We start from the raw sequence: 16,510 nt of genomic DNA, 5'->3' as shown, positions 1-16,510 counted from the left end.
ATCTTCATATAAACTTCTTCATTGAGATCGCCATGGAGAAAGGCGTTGTTCACATCCAACTGCGTAATACTCCAATTTTTCGCTACTGCCACTGCAAGCAAACACCGTACACTTGCCATCTTTGCCACCGGTGCAAACGTCTCATGGTAGTCCACACCTTCAATTTGAGTATACCCTTGAGCAACTAACCGTGCTTTGTAACGCTCAATGGTCCCGTCCGCATTGTACTTAACTTTATAGACCCATCGACAGCCAATGGCTCGTTTTCCTTTGGGTAAATCAACAATACTCCATGTACCATTCTTTTCAAGTGCTTGGTACTCTTTCAACATCGCTTCTTTCCATTCCGGTATGCAAGCTGCTTCGCTGTATTTCTGAGGCTCAATCACTGCATCTATTTTGCTCAAGAAACACTTGTGATTTTTCGAAAAACAATTATAAGTAACATAATTACTCAACGGATAACGAGTACCTCTTGTCTTGGATGGAGATTGGGTCGAGGGGAACGCTGATGGGGGGTCTATCATCCTTGTTGATTTGCACAAGTAATCTTTCTTCCAAGCGGGCTCGAATTTCTCCCGAGCTCCTCTTCCCATGGGTACTGAACTGTCTTCATCATGCACGCTTCCAGTAGCATTCTCAGCATTTTCGTTTTCGAAATGCCCATGTTCAGTTGATATGTCTGCCTCAGGTTCCTCAATTTGTGTTTCATGAGGAAAATCCTTTTCTGACTTGGTTTCATGGGTCAACACTTCATTATGATCAATAAAAACACCATCTGCATGTCTCTCGTTTGGACAATCGGACTCACAACTCTCATCATTCTGTCGAATGTCACTAAATGGAAATATATGTTCATAAAAAATAATGTCTCTTGAGTCGAAAACGTCCCCTGTTTTGAGATCATACACTCTCCATCCCTTTTTGGTAGACGGATATCCAATGAAAATGCACCGTCTCCCTCGCTCTCCAAATTTATCTTTGGGCTTCTCCTTGTTGTGGACATAACATAAGCTACCGAAAACTCGAATGGAGTCGAGTATAGGTGGTTCTCCATACAACAACTCATATGGGGTTTGGCCATTTAAAACATGTGTGGGGGTTCGATTTATCAAAAACGCAGCGGTAAGGACACATTCTCCCCAAAACTCGAAAGGTAAATTTCCTTGGAAACGTAGTGCCCTAGCTTTCTCTAGAATATGGCGATGTTTTCGCTCTACCCTACCATTTTGTTGTGGGGTGTCTATGTTGCTAGTTTGAAAAAGCATCCCGTTTTCATTATAATATTGTTTTAATGGTCCGGAAAGAAATTCCGACCCATTATCGCTTTGAACAATTTTAACTTGCCTTCCAAATTGGGTTTTCACCATGTTACAAAAATTAATAAGCAATTGTATAGCCTCACTTTTCTCACGCATAAGATAAACCCAAACAGCCCTGCTCTTGTCATCAACAATGGTGAGAAAAAAATGTGCCCCATTTAAACTTTTCACACTATACTTCCCCCAAATATCACAATGTATAAGGCCAAACAAAGATGCATTCCGTTTCTTATTCAATTTAAAATTCGACCGTGTTTGTTTAGCACGACAACACGGATCGCAAACGTCTTTAGAATTCCAACATAAATTCAAACCAATTAAACTAGAAAAGAGAGGTAATATACTACTAGAAGGATGCCCAAGTCTTTTGTGCCAAAGCTTTGCATCTCCATTTTTCTCAACCTTTGCAACGGATTCCTTTCCTTGTGCCTTGAAATAATAGACTCCGTCTTTATGCTCCCCCCGTCCAATCTTCATCCTCGTAGAGAGGTCCTGTATAACACAATGATCGGAGTAAAAAGTCACTAAACAATTGTTTTCGCGAATTAATCGTTGAATCGAAATTAAATCACATTGTAACGTGGGAACATAAAGAACGTCTTTCAAAACGAAATTGGAACTCGGTGTCAGCATTCCGTGCTCACAAGCAGCAATATGAGACCCATTTGGCAGACCTACGGTTGAGGTATTTTTCTTTTCTATATTCTCTAGTAAATCTCGATTTCCGGTCATATGATGCGAACATCCCGTGTCAAGTAGCCAATCGTTATTATAGATTTTCATACCTTTGTCATTCGAATTTCTTTCACCTTTATTGGCTATCATGGCACGAAACTGTTTTAATTCTTCTGCCGTCAGTCTGAGATCCGCCGCATCTCCTCCGCTCACACCTGCTGCATTGGCACGCTCGTGGTGACCTCTGCCTCCTCGACCGCGTCGAGTTTTCATTTTGGTATAATAATCAATGACAGATTGACCTTTCTTTTGTTTGCATTCAGCCAACTCCGTCTTCAATTGATGAACGCGTGGAGAATTTCCAGTGGAATAGCTATCTCGTAATTCCTTCCAGATTTCTACCACGGTTCCTGAAAAATTGATACTCGCATGAAGATTTTCATCAATCGAGCATCGTATCCATGATTTTAACATGGCATTGCACTGTCGCCATGCCACCGCTTCAAGCGTTTCATCTTGATGTTTGGACAACACGGGTTTCTTCACGTGGCCCTCAACGAAAGACAATTTGTTCTTAGCGTCAAGAGCCGTCTTGACCGCATCTGCCCAAAGTTCATAATTTTTTCCATTAAATTTGCTTGAAACTAATGAGAGGTTTGTGCTCTCACTAGGATGTAAATACAGGGGCGAGCATGGTGAAATTTGCTCTGGTTTTGAGCCCTCTGGTTTTGTCATAATGGAAAAGATAAAATTTGGATTTTTGTTTTGTGTTGTTTTTTTTTTTTTTTTTTTGAAATTGATCAACAACCTGCTCTAGATGCCATAAAGAAATTCAAGAACAGAGAGAATGAATTGGAAAACTAAATGTTATTGATTGATTATCAAACGTGATACAAGGTTCCTAATATACAACTCCTTACTCCTCAATACGTGGGATATGAATAACATAATATCCTAAATACAAGGCAACTGAATAACTATCTATAGCATGATATAATAATCTTCCTAATTATATGATATATACAATATATCACAATATCACATAATATATCTCATTAAAATTAGACCAACGCTTCAAGAAGAGACGCTTTTACATCTCTCGCACGAGTATTCAGAAGCTAATTCATAATTTGGTATCCATCGACTAGAAAGCAACCTTGGGAAAATGCCAAAATGTATGTCTCGTATTTTTAATAACTAAGCGCCTCAATTCTGTGATGTTTCAAGTCTTGAATAGGAGAAAGAACATGTATTCAATCGTGAAAAGAGAATGTCTGTGATTCATCAACTTAACGTAAAAAAGACGACCTCTTGTTATTAGCCACTATCTCGCAGTGAAGAATGATGAAACCATGACCATCTCCGAGATTTGCATCCTTTTGCAGAAGGTTGTTTTTTAACTTCACTCCCATCTAAGGTTCTATGGTCACATGCTGTCATGGGTGCTAGAAATACTGTGTGTGTGTTTTGTCACTAAATTGGCTTTTACATGAAAAACCACGAAAAAATACACATTGAGAAACAACAGTTCATATCCATCATCTACAAAACAATCATGGAACCACTCTGATACCAAGGGCAAGGTGTATGCCATTTATTATTGCTATAAGTCCTCAATTTAGTGACAAGTAGGTCACTTGCAAAAAATGGAAAAATCCAATGCAGTAGATACTATATATCTATCCTCCCTTTAGTCTATTCCCTCATGGGCACACTCATTCTCCAAAATACTTGCAATTCCACAAAAAGTAAAATAAATGCTCTCTTCAAGCATAAAAATAGCTGAAACTTTACCACAAGTACTAAGAGATTCCTGGCAGACCATGTGTGTCGTATATCTTCTGAGAAAAATTCATGTTTTGGTCTAAAATGAATAGTCCAACTACAGTGTTGTGTATGAAGAAGTATCGTGTCAACACGCAACACAAGAAAAGTAAAGTGAAGTGTCCAAGTGACTAGGGTGTGGGAATAAACAACCCAACCATAATAAATGAACAAAAAACAATAGGAAAATAATGGAAGATGCTCCGCCTTTAGCCGAAGATTCAAACCTCTCTTCTGGAAGACAAGGGAAGATAAGAGCCGCTAAACATTGGACTTTCCTTAGAGCTCTCTAGCTGATCTTTTTCTTGGTCAGGAAGAGAACAATGCCAAACTAGATATTCGACAAACGACTCACCAGAAGGACCAACCAGATAGCAGTGTGAAGCCATTACTACAATGAGCTGCAAATAGAGCTCAGGGTTGATAAAATAGTAACATAAATTCCAAACTTACGGAAAAATATAACCATGTCATAAACAAACCTCTGAAAGTGCCTTCCTAACTCCTACATTTTGTTCATTCAACAACATTTTTACAACATCAACAAGCAAAGGCATTTTGTGATGCCATGCTTCACATAACCTTCAAAAGAACACACGGTAAAAACATGTGAAGTCATAGTCAAATTGATAATCACATAAAATATAGAAAGCAAAGAGACCTGGGTAACAAATGCTTTAAAACAGAGAGGGCACCAAATGTCAAAGCTTCTTCCTTTAATCTACATTTCTGAAGACCAAAAAGCATCAGAAGCTATTAAATTGAAAATTATCATCAAGGGTGAAAAAAGATGGTCTTCAATCAACAGAGAATTTGACATTTGACCAACTAGCTCAGTCAAATAAAACGGGAAGTACTCACATTTAAAAGAAAGACAAACAGATCTTCAGGGTACACGACTCCAATTGTGAGAAAACAATGTTGAATTTCATTGTACGTCTGCCGCAGAGCAATAAAAAAGTGATTCAACATCGAGCAAAGTCATGCTAGTGATTGCAACAAAATAGAGAGAGAAGTGGAGCACGTAAATAATAAACATAATTGATCATTCCAAGCCATGGCAACAGATCACAATTGACAGGCACAAAACCAAAGCCAGAGAGATTACCTTCAGGCTCTCATGTACGTATCACCAGAGGATGTGCTCAGTTGAGAGAAGGGTTTATGATATTTACCAGTAATAAGCAAACTAACATCCACAGGATAACATTTTATTAACATTCCATTCACTAGAGGAAACACTCTTGTCAGGTAGACAACACAAAAGAAAGGCATATCATGCCCAAGTATGTTCATATTTGAACCTATTAGAACCCTCGCAACATTTTTTGCACTAAAACCTGTTTTGCTATTATGTAATAATCATAGGGTCATCTATGCAGTTTGATTATTTGAAAATCCAGGTGTAGAGGATAGAGATGCTACAGAAGTTAGAGGATTCTAGCATATTTATTTACTTAGTAGATTATTTTTTCTGCCTTGGAGACAGTAAGCGGAAATGCATGAATCAATTAGACGGTACAGAAATAACAAGAAAAGGAGAATGCCGGAACCTTTAACCCAACCGAAAACTTTGACTGCTCTTTGGTGTCGTTATTTATAAACACCACTGGAAGAAGCGTTGACAGGATAACAGTGAGGTCCTGCAGACATAAGGTTATTAGTTGTAGTGCAAATGAAAAGGCATCAAAAAAATAATCTAGTTCTTCCATATAATATTGACCAACAACCAGCTCGTAATATTTCCTAGAATAACTCCTTCGAACACAAATGCTTGCAGGAGAGATATCATTTGTCTTAGTATCATTTTGACATAAAGAGGTTGCTTCAGAATGACCCAAGATGAAAATAAAATTGCCTCGAGAAATGCATTGAAGGAATGCTACTTCACAATAGAAAGAAGCGTAACCACTTACGTAAGCCATTTCGCTTTATTCCATCATAACACAAAACTAAAGAGTAATGAGTCTTTGGTACCATGCCAAATGGAAACCTTAACCAAAATTGTTCTCTCTTTCTGTTTTAGGGCCCTTCACTAATTTCCATCACTCCTTCACAATTTATTGATGAAATAGTAGTTCCACAAATTCCATATTATTAGGGCTAGGAGGTATGACCAAGGTGGTATCGAACTGGGATAATGATATTCTGAATCATTAAAAAAAGAGTAAATTATCAATTACACCCACGCCAAATACACATTTTTACATTTACTCCCACGTCAAATTTTTTTTTTAAATTACACCCAAATTAATAGCTCCGGTTATAATTTGCACCCAAGACCATTTTCAGGTGAAAAAATTAATAAAATGACGATTTTGCCCCTGCATCTATTCTATCTTCTTTATGCTTCCCTTTCATTTTCTCAGTAACCACCATCATTTTGTATTTTCGTTGCTCCCTCTACATCACCATGGTTGAACCTCCAATTAGTAGTTGACATGGCTCGCACACCACCATAGTACTATTTGAAATTGGAGTAATCGGTCCACATATATCGGCATGAACAAGCTCGAGTTTCTGAGATGCATGCTCTCCAGGTACTTCTCTTAGGAAAAGAGACGCAATGTTGTTTTCCTTTCAAACAGTCGGTACACACAGTTGTGATTTCGTCGATCTCGGATAGCCCTCTCACCATTTCTTTCGGTTGTAGTGTTTTCAGGCCTTTGTATTCGAGATGGCCATACCTCTTATGCCATAGTTCAGTGACATCTCCATCTTTAGTTGTTGTACGTAGACAAAAGTCTGACTTCAATTGCACTTCCGGCCAATTCCGCCGGTCAATTGCACTTTCGAATTGATTGCTAATTTCTGGGTTTTATAATGGTCTGGCATTAACCGACATTATTTGTAATGTTTATAAATTGCTTGGCATTAAACAATGGGAGACTTACCTTGAGGAGGGGGAGGTCTTTAAATTAAATTGGGGAAGATGAGGGAGAAAGATATAGAAGAATGGATGAGAATGAGGAGAAAAAACAAGGTGGGTTCATAGAAGAAGGAGGAAGGAAGGGCAAAATCGTCCTAAAATCAATTTTTTTAAAAAAAAAATTGAATTTTGACGGAAAAGTGGCCGGATTCCGATATTGGGTGCAATTTGTAAACTGAGCTATTAACTTGGGTGTAATTTAATAAAAAAATTTGACGTGGGAGTAAATGTAAAAATGTGTATTTGACGTGGGTGTAATTGATAATTTACTCTTAAGAAAATTATGAGTCATCTAACAGAAAGAACATCTGACACTACCCCAGCTGGACATAATATACACTCCTGATATTGAATCAAATCAATCAACTGATAAACTATAAAATACCACCATTATATTCTATTTGAAATAAAAACAGTTTCTTAATATGGAGGATGAAGATATTTCACCTCAAAATCAAGTAACGGCGGACCAGTTTCTGATAATAATGAGGCAGTGAGAAGATGATGAAGGCTACATGTGGCAACATAAGCTATTTCTTGATCTTTCTTGTACCTAATAGATATGCAAAAACGAGAAGACGAATGAGAGACACTAAAAGTTCATCATTCACCTTGCAAATTACTATGATCCCTTGTAACATGAAAGTGTAATGAAAAGCACCTAAGTTATAAAAAGACGACATAACGGAGCAATTAAAATGAGTGGATGCTTATCACACATCATTGATAAAATAAAGACAGGAAATGCTTACAGGTCAAGCATAATTGGAATAAGCCGAGGTAAGGCTGTCTTAAGCTCTTGCCTATTAATTAGACCAACCATTTGGCCTAATGCTTCAACAGTAGACATTCTTACCTAAAAAATGGTAATAACAATGAGATTACAAAGAATAAAACTGAACAAAGAAATAAAATTTGCTGCTTATTAAATTTCGTCATTGGGCCTCAGCAATTTTAGCAAGTTTCAACATGTAGGCAGGATCAACCTCCTGTCCCTTCAATGCTCTAACAGCAAATGCCATCACTTGAAACAAACCAGCTATATTGGCAAACCTCTGATACATTTCATCACACAAAATCAAACTTAAAATCTACACAAAAATAACAACTTAAATTCCGGTATATCCAAATCAAAATAAAATACCCGGCGACCACCACGAGAAACAGCAGCGCAACAATCAAGCACCAGGAGTGGATTCCTGCACATTTTCACATCATAAATTAAAGCAAATTCAATGCAGGAAAATGAAATAGAGATGAAGGAGAGCGAATAATACAGCGCGGCAATGTCGACGTGCGAAGCCATGGAGGCTTCTCGAACTATCGGCGATTCATCACCAAGTGAAGATACTAGAATTTGCACCGCTTCTAAAATGATCACAATCACAATAAATAAATAAATAAATAAATAACGTAAAGATGAATGAAATAAAGATGAAAAATGAAGAAATTGTTGGGGAATTGAGATACCGGGGGCGGGAATGGAGCAGGAGGAGATTTATGAACCTTCATCATCTATCAAAGATAGATGTAATGATGAAGATGTACTAAGAAACTTGAAGAGTATGAATGTGAGAAAGAGAGAGTATAGAAGAAAAGAGAGAATTGAATTTTGTATATTGAATTGTGTTCTGTTACAATGAGAGGCTTCCTTTATATATAGGAAGATCATGTAGGTTAGTCTAACAAACTTCTAACCGACTTACAACTCCTCTAACAACCTTGTAACAACCTTATTATAACTAACTAAGTTTCTAACAACCTTAGTTAGTTCATACCCCCCTTCAAGCTAGACTATATGGTCCTAGGTTGAGTCCAAGCTTGACAGAAAGAGAGTAATGTGCTGAAGCACCCAGAGGCTTAGTCATAATGTCAGCTAATTGTTGAGAGCTCTTGACATGCTGTGTAAGAAGAAATCCCTCTAGCTGTTTATCTCGAACAAAGTGACAGTCAACGTTGAGATGCTTTGTTCTCTCATGGAAGACCGGATTCCGTGCAATATGTTGGGCTGCAGTGCTATCACAATGTAGGGGAATTGGAAGCTTGACTGAAACTCGTAATTCTTGCAGAATGTTCACCAACCAGACAAGTTCAGCAGTTGTGTAGGACATGCTCCTGTACTCAGCTTCTGCTGAACTCTTACTCACAGTTTTTTGTTTCTTAGTCTTCCAACTAATGAGTGAATCTCCCAAAAATACACAGTTACCACTTAAAGAACGGCTAGAGAATGCACAAGTCGCCCAATCAGCATCAGTAAAAGCCTTAACAGTAAGGGAGGATTGTGCAGAGTAGAACAGACCAGTATTGACAGTTTGTTTAAGGTATCTAAGAACATGATATGCAGCATTTAGATGAGTGTCCCTAGGCTGACTTAGAAACTGACTTGTCATGTTAAGATACAGCCTTGTCATGTTAAGATACAGCAACTTACCAACTAAACTTCTATAAATTTCAGGTTCAGGGAGTAAGGTGCCTGCATCAGTGGATAGTTTAAGACCTTTCTGCATTGGAAAACTTGCAGGATTACAGTTCTCCATACTAGTTTCCTTTAAAATGTCAAGGATGTACTTTCTTTGATTCAGGACAATACCCTTCTCATTTCTAGCAATCTCTAATCCCAAAAAATATCTGGCTGGACCAAGATCCTTAATGGTAAACTTAGAATGTAAGCTATCCTTTAATGCTTGTATACCTTCTGAAGTATTACTGTTTTGGTAAAAATTTACCGAGTTATCGATTTAATTTGTGAGTGATAGTGATTAATCTATGGCCGATTAAGATTTGAATGCGACAAAGACAATACACGTATGAACGACGAGATAAAAGAATGACACGGAGAAGTTTTGGTGACGCGGAAAACCCGATGTGGGAACAACCGCGGGGGGAGTCGGAATCCCACCAATTTTGCACTATAATCGAGAAGGAAATACGAAGATAAGGAAAATACAAGACTTAATTTGTTGTTATAGTGTTGCTATTTGATCGGTGTAAATGCCGGAGTGTGAGTGTGGAATGAGATCCTCCTCTAATTGTGACTTGCTTCTCTTTATATAGTTGTTGTCTTGCTAGGGTTGAGTCAACAATATTTTCCTGCTCCTGTATTCCTGCGTCTGCTCCTGAATACTTGGTCAATCCCATAAAAATAGGGAGTGGTTATTGAATTGGTCCAAGGTCCCCACTTCCCTATCCACGTGTGTTTTACCAACCTAAATTGTGTTTGTTTGATTCTCATCCAATGGTCCTACCATGTCCACCTCATCAATCCTCTTTCTTTTTCATCCACCAATAAACAAGCGCCACCTCATCAGCTCATTTGTCTTTCTCTCGGCCAATGGGAAGATGCCACGTCATAGGTGATAATGTAATACTCCGTATTTATAAGTCTTGGGGTACTCTATCGAGTAGGCCTTACTCTGTCGAGTAAGGGTAAGTTGCGAAATAAAATAGTTTCTGACCTGTTGGGTACTCGATCGAGTAGCTGGGGCACTCGATCGAGTAGAGGGGTACTCGATCGAGTACCTTGGGTACTCGATCGAGTGTCCGGTTTTACGGGGAGTTTTCTCGGGTTTTGTTAATTATGCGATTAAGGTATTTAAGCTTCGTCGTCATTATTCTAAATCACTTTTACAAAACCTAAATTTCTGTTTAAGAGAGAAAGCAAACAAGTTCATCTTCTTAATCGCATTCTTAGCAATTCCCGGAGTTCAGACGGTCAGTTCTTGTCGTTGATTATATCGTTGAGTTCCTTGCGTCGAGGGTAAGATCTATGTACCCTTTTTATTGTATTTCCTTTGAATTGGTTAAACCCTAATTTAGAGATTGGGGGTTTTATGTGTAGTATGTGATTTGGTAGCCTCTATGTGTTGTGTGATAGGAGGAGGGTTCATAGAAGAGGCTTTTGATTCAAATTTGTAGAGACCGTCGATTGTGTGCATACCAAGTAGGATTTCTACTCGTATTAGTCCCATAATGGGATATTGGTTGATGTATTGTATTTGGTTGTTTGATATAATAATTGTATTGTGATTGTGGTTGTGATCGTTGTTGATGGTTCTCGAGATGCGTTCTCGGTGAGTGGGGTCACATGCGGGAGTGGCTTCACGCCCTAGTTTCATATCGTGGAACCCGCCACGAAGGGATGTGCACATTAATGGACGGGGTTATCGCTCACTATTTGGAGCGGGATTTGGTGGGTACGGTGCGGTCCCCATCGGTGGTGGTCGGGTCCAGTGGACATCGAGATTGAGATGATGGGAATTGGTTGGTTGTGTGTGTGTGTGACAGTTCATTTGTTTGTTTACCTTATCGTTGTTGTTTATATTGATTGTGTGATTAGTACCGACCGGTCTTTGTTTTGTAAACTGCGGTGATCCATTCGGGATGGTGAGCAGATATTGAGCGGTATTGAGATGAGTCTTGGGATAGCCGGGATGCCACGACATGATGATAGGAGTCTTCATTGTAGCTTTTAGTTTATTTACATTTTGATTAGAAAGTCATTTGAGAACAATGTATCGTACTTTTGGTTTGGTTTTGAGGATTGTAACTATTCGCTAAATTATTTATAATAAACGTTGTTTCTTCATTGTTGTTTGATTATCATTGCCTCGGGTAACCGAGATGGTAATGTCTTCATACCTGAGTGGTCCTGGTAAGACACTTGGAGTATGGGGGTGTTACAAATGGTATCGGAGCGCGATCCGAAACCCTGTAACCAATGAACCTAATGAACATAGGGAGTCAATTAAAATGAACCCGGGGTAAAAGTTGTAGGAGCTAATGCAAAGGCTTGGGAGACGTCCTAAAGTCGAGGGGGTCGCCCTACAACTTTGAACCGGTCACATGGGGGAAGTGTTTGTCGAGTCGTATGTGTGTTTGGTTAACTTGTGTAAGAATGTGATGAAGTGTGTGTGATTGTTGGACTTTCGAAGTTGAAAGTTGGGAATGTGAAAGAAAAGTGATGGTATATAGAAACTTGTTGATGGAATGATAGCATGTTGAATGTTTTACAATGTGGCATTTAATAGCATGATGAAATGATCTCGTAGATAGTAGAAAAGATGCGTAGCATGTATATTATGATTTAATGTGGTTTATAAGTTTAGCATGTTAGCATACGATATAGCATGCGGGTAGCGTTTCTGAACTAGCATGACTCGATCGAGTGGGTCTAACTCGATCGGGTGGGTTTTTGACGGTTTTGAGTTCAGAATCGAGTTTTGGGGTACTCGATCGAGTAACTAGGGGTACTCGATCGAGTAGGGGGTCACTCGATCGAGTAGCCTAGCTACTCGGTCGAGTATGTTCGAAGTCAGAAGGTCTGTTTAGGGTCTGATGTTTGGGTACTCGATCGAGTATGTAGGGTACTCGATCGAGTAGCCCGTTACTCGATCGAGTATGTTTGGGCACTCGATCGAGTAGGTCCTGGGTGGCGTGTTTTCGTGTTTTGAATTTTAGTACGTGTGTTCATATCTACCCTTTCTTACATATGTATAGTTTCAAGATGCCGTCTAAGAAGACCGCTTTGTATGCGAGAGCTGAGCTTATGACCATGGATGACATCGTTAAGATGTTAGAGCACCAGGATGCTCTTACTGAGACCCTGGAGAAAGTGAATGAGGATAAGAATAAGGATAAGGAGAAGGAGGTTGATCATTCTAAAATCAGCCTCTATATAGCGAGGTTTAACCCGAAAGAATATAAGGGAGTTGGGGAGCCTAATCTTCTTGATAGCTGGCTGAGAGAGATGGAGAACATTTTAGACTTGGTTCACCGTCCGATGAGATGAGGTGGAACAGTGCGTTCTATATGAGGGAGGCGGTGGCAAGTGGTGGGATTCGGTGAAAGTGAGTGCTAAGGAGATATATACAAACCAAGGCTTACCTGCTATACCTTGGGAGGAATTTCGTAGAATTTTGTGAGGAAGGAGTTTGTACGGAACATGTGAGGAGTAAGTTGAGAGAAGAGTTTGATGGTTTTAAGATGACCACCGAGATGTCCGTGGCTGAGTACTACAGTTGTTCAATGAGAAGTCTAGGTATCCGAGGATATGGGTTTGAGTGAGGAGAATCGGCATTGAGGTTTGAGAGGGGTTGACCCCTAAGATTATGGATAAGTTACCCGTGGGAGTCCCACGATGTTAAGGAAGCTTATGAGAGGGCCGGGAGAGCCGAGAGGTTGGTGGAGATGGCTCGGGGAGAGGTTAGGTGGTGAGAAGAGGAAGTCCGAGAGCGAGGGTGGTGGCCAATCGAATCACAAGAAAGGCAACCACAATCAGTCTAAGGGATTTTCTTCCGGGTCCGGGTTCGATCTTGGGGCTTCCTTTGGGCGTGGCCGTGGAAGTGTGAGTAATAGTTGGGGAGTGACTGCTATGGGTTTGTGGTGGTGTAGGCCACAAGAGACATGAGTGCACAAGTGCACCGGGATCTTTCCGAGACTGCTCGCGTGAGCTTCGCGAGCAAAGCACCGGTGGATCATGGCCAAACCGGGAAGTCGAGTTATCGAGTGGAGGCAACCGCAACGGCGGTAATTCTTATCGAAACCACCGAACAACAACAACAATCAAGGGTCGGGTGCTAAGCCGACTACTTCAAACCCAAGATCTTGTCCGGGGAGGTGGGCGGAAGACCGATGGCAAGTTATTCATGATGGAGAAGAAAGCGGTGAGGAAGATGCGCACGTTATCACCGGTACATTCCTTGTTAATGGTATTCCTACCTTTGTTTTGTTTGATTCGGGGGCTTCTCAGTCGTTTGTGTCTTCGAGTCATGTTAAACAGTTGGGTTTGAGAGTATATGAGTCTGTTAGTGAGCAAGTTTCCATACCTTCGGGTGAGTCTGGATCTTGTGGGAGATTGTTTAGAGATGTATCTTTGATAGTTGGGCAAGTTGATTTCCCTGTAGACTTGCTAGAGTTTCCTTTTAACGGTTTTGAGATGATAGTCGGGATGGATTGGTTAGGAAAGTATAAAGCTAAGATAGACTGTCATCAAAAGAAAGTGTCCTTAAGAGGTCCTAAGGGAGTTAGTGTGTCTTATCGTGGGTTTCTAGTCAAACCCAAAGTTAAGTAGATTGCACATTTGTCACCTTGAAGTCTTATCTCGAGGAAGGGATGTCCTTTGATCTTGTGCCATGTGAGAGATGACCGGATAGAGAGTCCGACAGTTGATGAGATACCAGTGGTGGGAGAGTTTGCAGATGTTTTTCTAGAGGAGATTCCGGGGTTGCCACCAAAGAGGGAGATAGATTTCACCGTTGAGTTGAAGCCAGGGACGGGGCCAATCTCTAAGGCACCGTACCGTATGGGTCCTAAGGAGATGGAGGAGCTTAGAAAGCAGTTGGATGAGTTGATAGAGAAGGGATACATTAGACCAAGTGTATCGCCGTGGGGAGCACCAGTTCTTTTCGTGAAGAAGAAAGATGGGAGTTTGAGGTTATGCATAGATTACAGGGAGTTGAACCGAGTGACGGTAAAGAACAAGTATCCTTTGCCAAGGATAGATGACCTGTTTGATCAGTTGAGTGGTGCATCAGTCTTTTCTAAGATTGATTTGAGGTCGGGGTACCATCAGGTGAAGATTAGAGAGGTGGACATACCAAAGACAGCTTTCACGTCGAGGTATGGCCACTATGAGTATGTGGTGATGCCGTTTGGGTTGTCTAATGCGCCGGCAGTGTTTATGGAATTGATGAATAGAATCTTCAGACAGTTCTTGGACCAGTTTGTAGTGGTGTTTATCGATGATATCTTAGTCTACTCTAAGACCAAGGAGGAGCATGAGGAGCATCTGAGGATCGTGTTGCAGACTTTGAGAGATCATGAGTTGTATGCTAAACTATCCAAGTGTGAGTTCTGGTTAGAGAAAGTTGCTTTTCTGGGGCATGTAATCTCTAAAGATGGAGTAGCTGTGGACCCGGCGAAGATAGAGGCAGTGACAAAGTGGGAAGCACCAAAGAATGTTGCTGAGGTTAGGAGTTTCTTGGGATTAGCTGGATACTACAGACGGTTCGTGAAGGATTTCTCCAAGATAGCTAGACCTATGACAGCGTTGATGAGGAAAGAGAACAGGTTTCGTTGGGATGAGAGTTGTGAGACGGCGTTCCAAACATTAAAGGAGCGTTTGACCACAGTTCCTGTCTTAGCATTGCCTGAAGGGACCGAGAACTTTGAGGTTTATACGGATGCCTCAAAGAATGGACTGGGATGTGTGTTGATGCAGAATGGTAAAGTGATTGCCTATGCTTCTAGGCAATTGAAGCCTTATGAGGAGAACTACCCTACTCATGATCTGGAGTTGGGTGCAGTGGTGTTTGCTCTCAAGATTTGGAGACATTACCTGTATGGAGCAATCTTTAAGGTATTTTCTGATCATAAGAGTCTCAAGTACATCTTCACGCAGAAGGAGTTGAACATGAGACAGAGGAGGTGGATGGAGCTGATTGGCGACTATGACATGGAAATCATCTACCATGAAGGGAAGGCCAATGTAGTTGCTGATGCTTTGAGTAGGAAGAGTGTACATTCCCTGTGTACAGCTCTATCTTTGATGAGGCTGAGAGATGAGGTGGCGAGGTTTGGAATACATATGATGCAGAAAGGAGATGCCATGGGTGATATGACGGTACAGCTTGAGTTTTATGATGATATTCGAGGTAAACAGGCTTTGGATCCTAAGATGGTTGAGTGGAGAGCTGGAGTAGAGAAAGGGACAGTGTCCCGCTTTTCTATTCATACAGATGGTAGTTTGAGGTTTGACGGTAGGTGGTGTGTTCCTAATGATGAGGAGTTGAAAAAGACTATCATGACAGAGGCGCATTGCACACCATATTCAGTTCATCCAGGTGGAGACAAGTTATACAAGGATTTGAAGAAAACGTTTTGGTGGCCTGGGATGAAGAAAGAGACAGTTGAGTTTGTGTCCCGTTGTTTGACATGTCAGAGAGTTAAAGGGGAACAGCAACGACCTCAAGGTAAGACTCAGTCTTTAGAGGTACCTGAGTGGAAGTGGGAATCCATTTCCATGGATTTCATTGTGGGTTTGCCAAAGAGTCAGCAAGGTAACAACATGATTTGGGTGATAGTGGATCGTCTGACCAAGTCAGCTCACTTTGTTCCAATGAAAGATACATGGACTAAGGCACAATTGGCTATGGCATATCGAAAGAACGTGCTTAAGTTACATGGAGTCCCTAAGGACATAGTGTCTGACAGAGATGCGAGGTTCATATCGAGGTTTTGGAAGGAGTTGCAGGAATCGTTGGGAACAAATTTGAAGATGAGTACAGCATTTCATCCTGCGACAGACGGGCAGACTGAGAGAACAATCAAGACTCTTGAGGATATGTTGCGAGCTTGTGTGATGGATTTTGGTGGTAGCTGGGAGCAGAGGTTGGACTTGATAGAATTTTCTTACAATAACAGCTATCACACCAATATAGGTATGGCACCGTTTGAGGCTTTGTATGGGAGGAGATGTAGGAGCCCAATCTGTTGGGACGATAGTGCCGAGGCAGTGGTTTTAGGACCAGAGATGGTGCATGAGATGGTGGAACAGATTAAGATGATCAGGGAAAGGATGAGAGCAGCCCAGGATCGACAAAAGAGTTATGCAGACCTACATCGCCGGGACATAGAGTTTCAAGTTGGGGACAAGGTTCTTTTGAAAGTGTCTCCTATGCGTGGGGTTATGAGATTTGGGAAGAAAGGCAAGCTGAGTCAGAAGTTTATAGGGCCTTATGAGATCTTAGAGCGAGTTGGGGAA

At 40.7% G+C, this 16,510-nt stretch overlaps 1 pseudogene; it reads right to left on the bottom strand.

Annotated features, from left to right (window-relative positions):
• The window catches only part of LOC141590077 (protein SHOOT GRAVITROPISM 6-like), a 28,144-nt pseudogene extending 20,318 nt beyond the window's left edge, over positions 1-7,826 (bottom strand).
• Between the last annotated feature and the right edge of the window lie 8,684 nt (positions 7,827-16,510).

Source organism: Silene latifolia, chromosome 7, assembly GCF_048544455.1.
Source record: "Silene latifolia isolate original U9 population chromosome 7, ASM4854445v1, whole genome shotgun sequence".
Lineage (NCBI taxonomy): Eukaryota > Viridiplantae > Streptophyta > Magnoliopsida > Caryophyllales > Caryophyllaceae > Silene > Silene latifolia.
The sequence above is the reverse complement of the archived record's forward strand: the minus strand, read 5'-3'. Positions and strand labels throughout refer to the sequence as shown.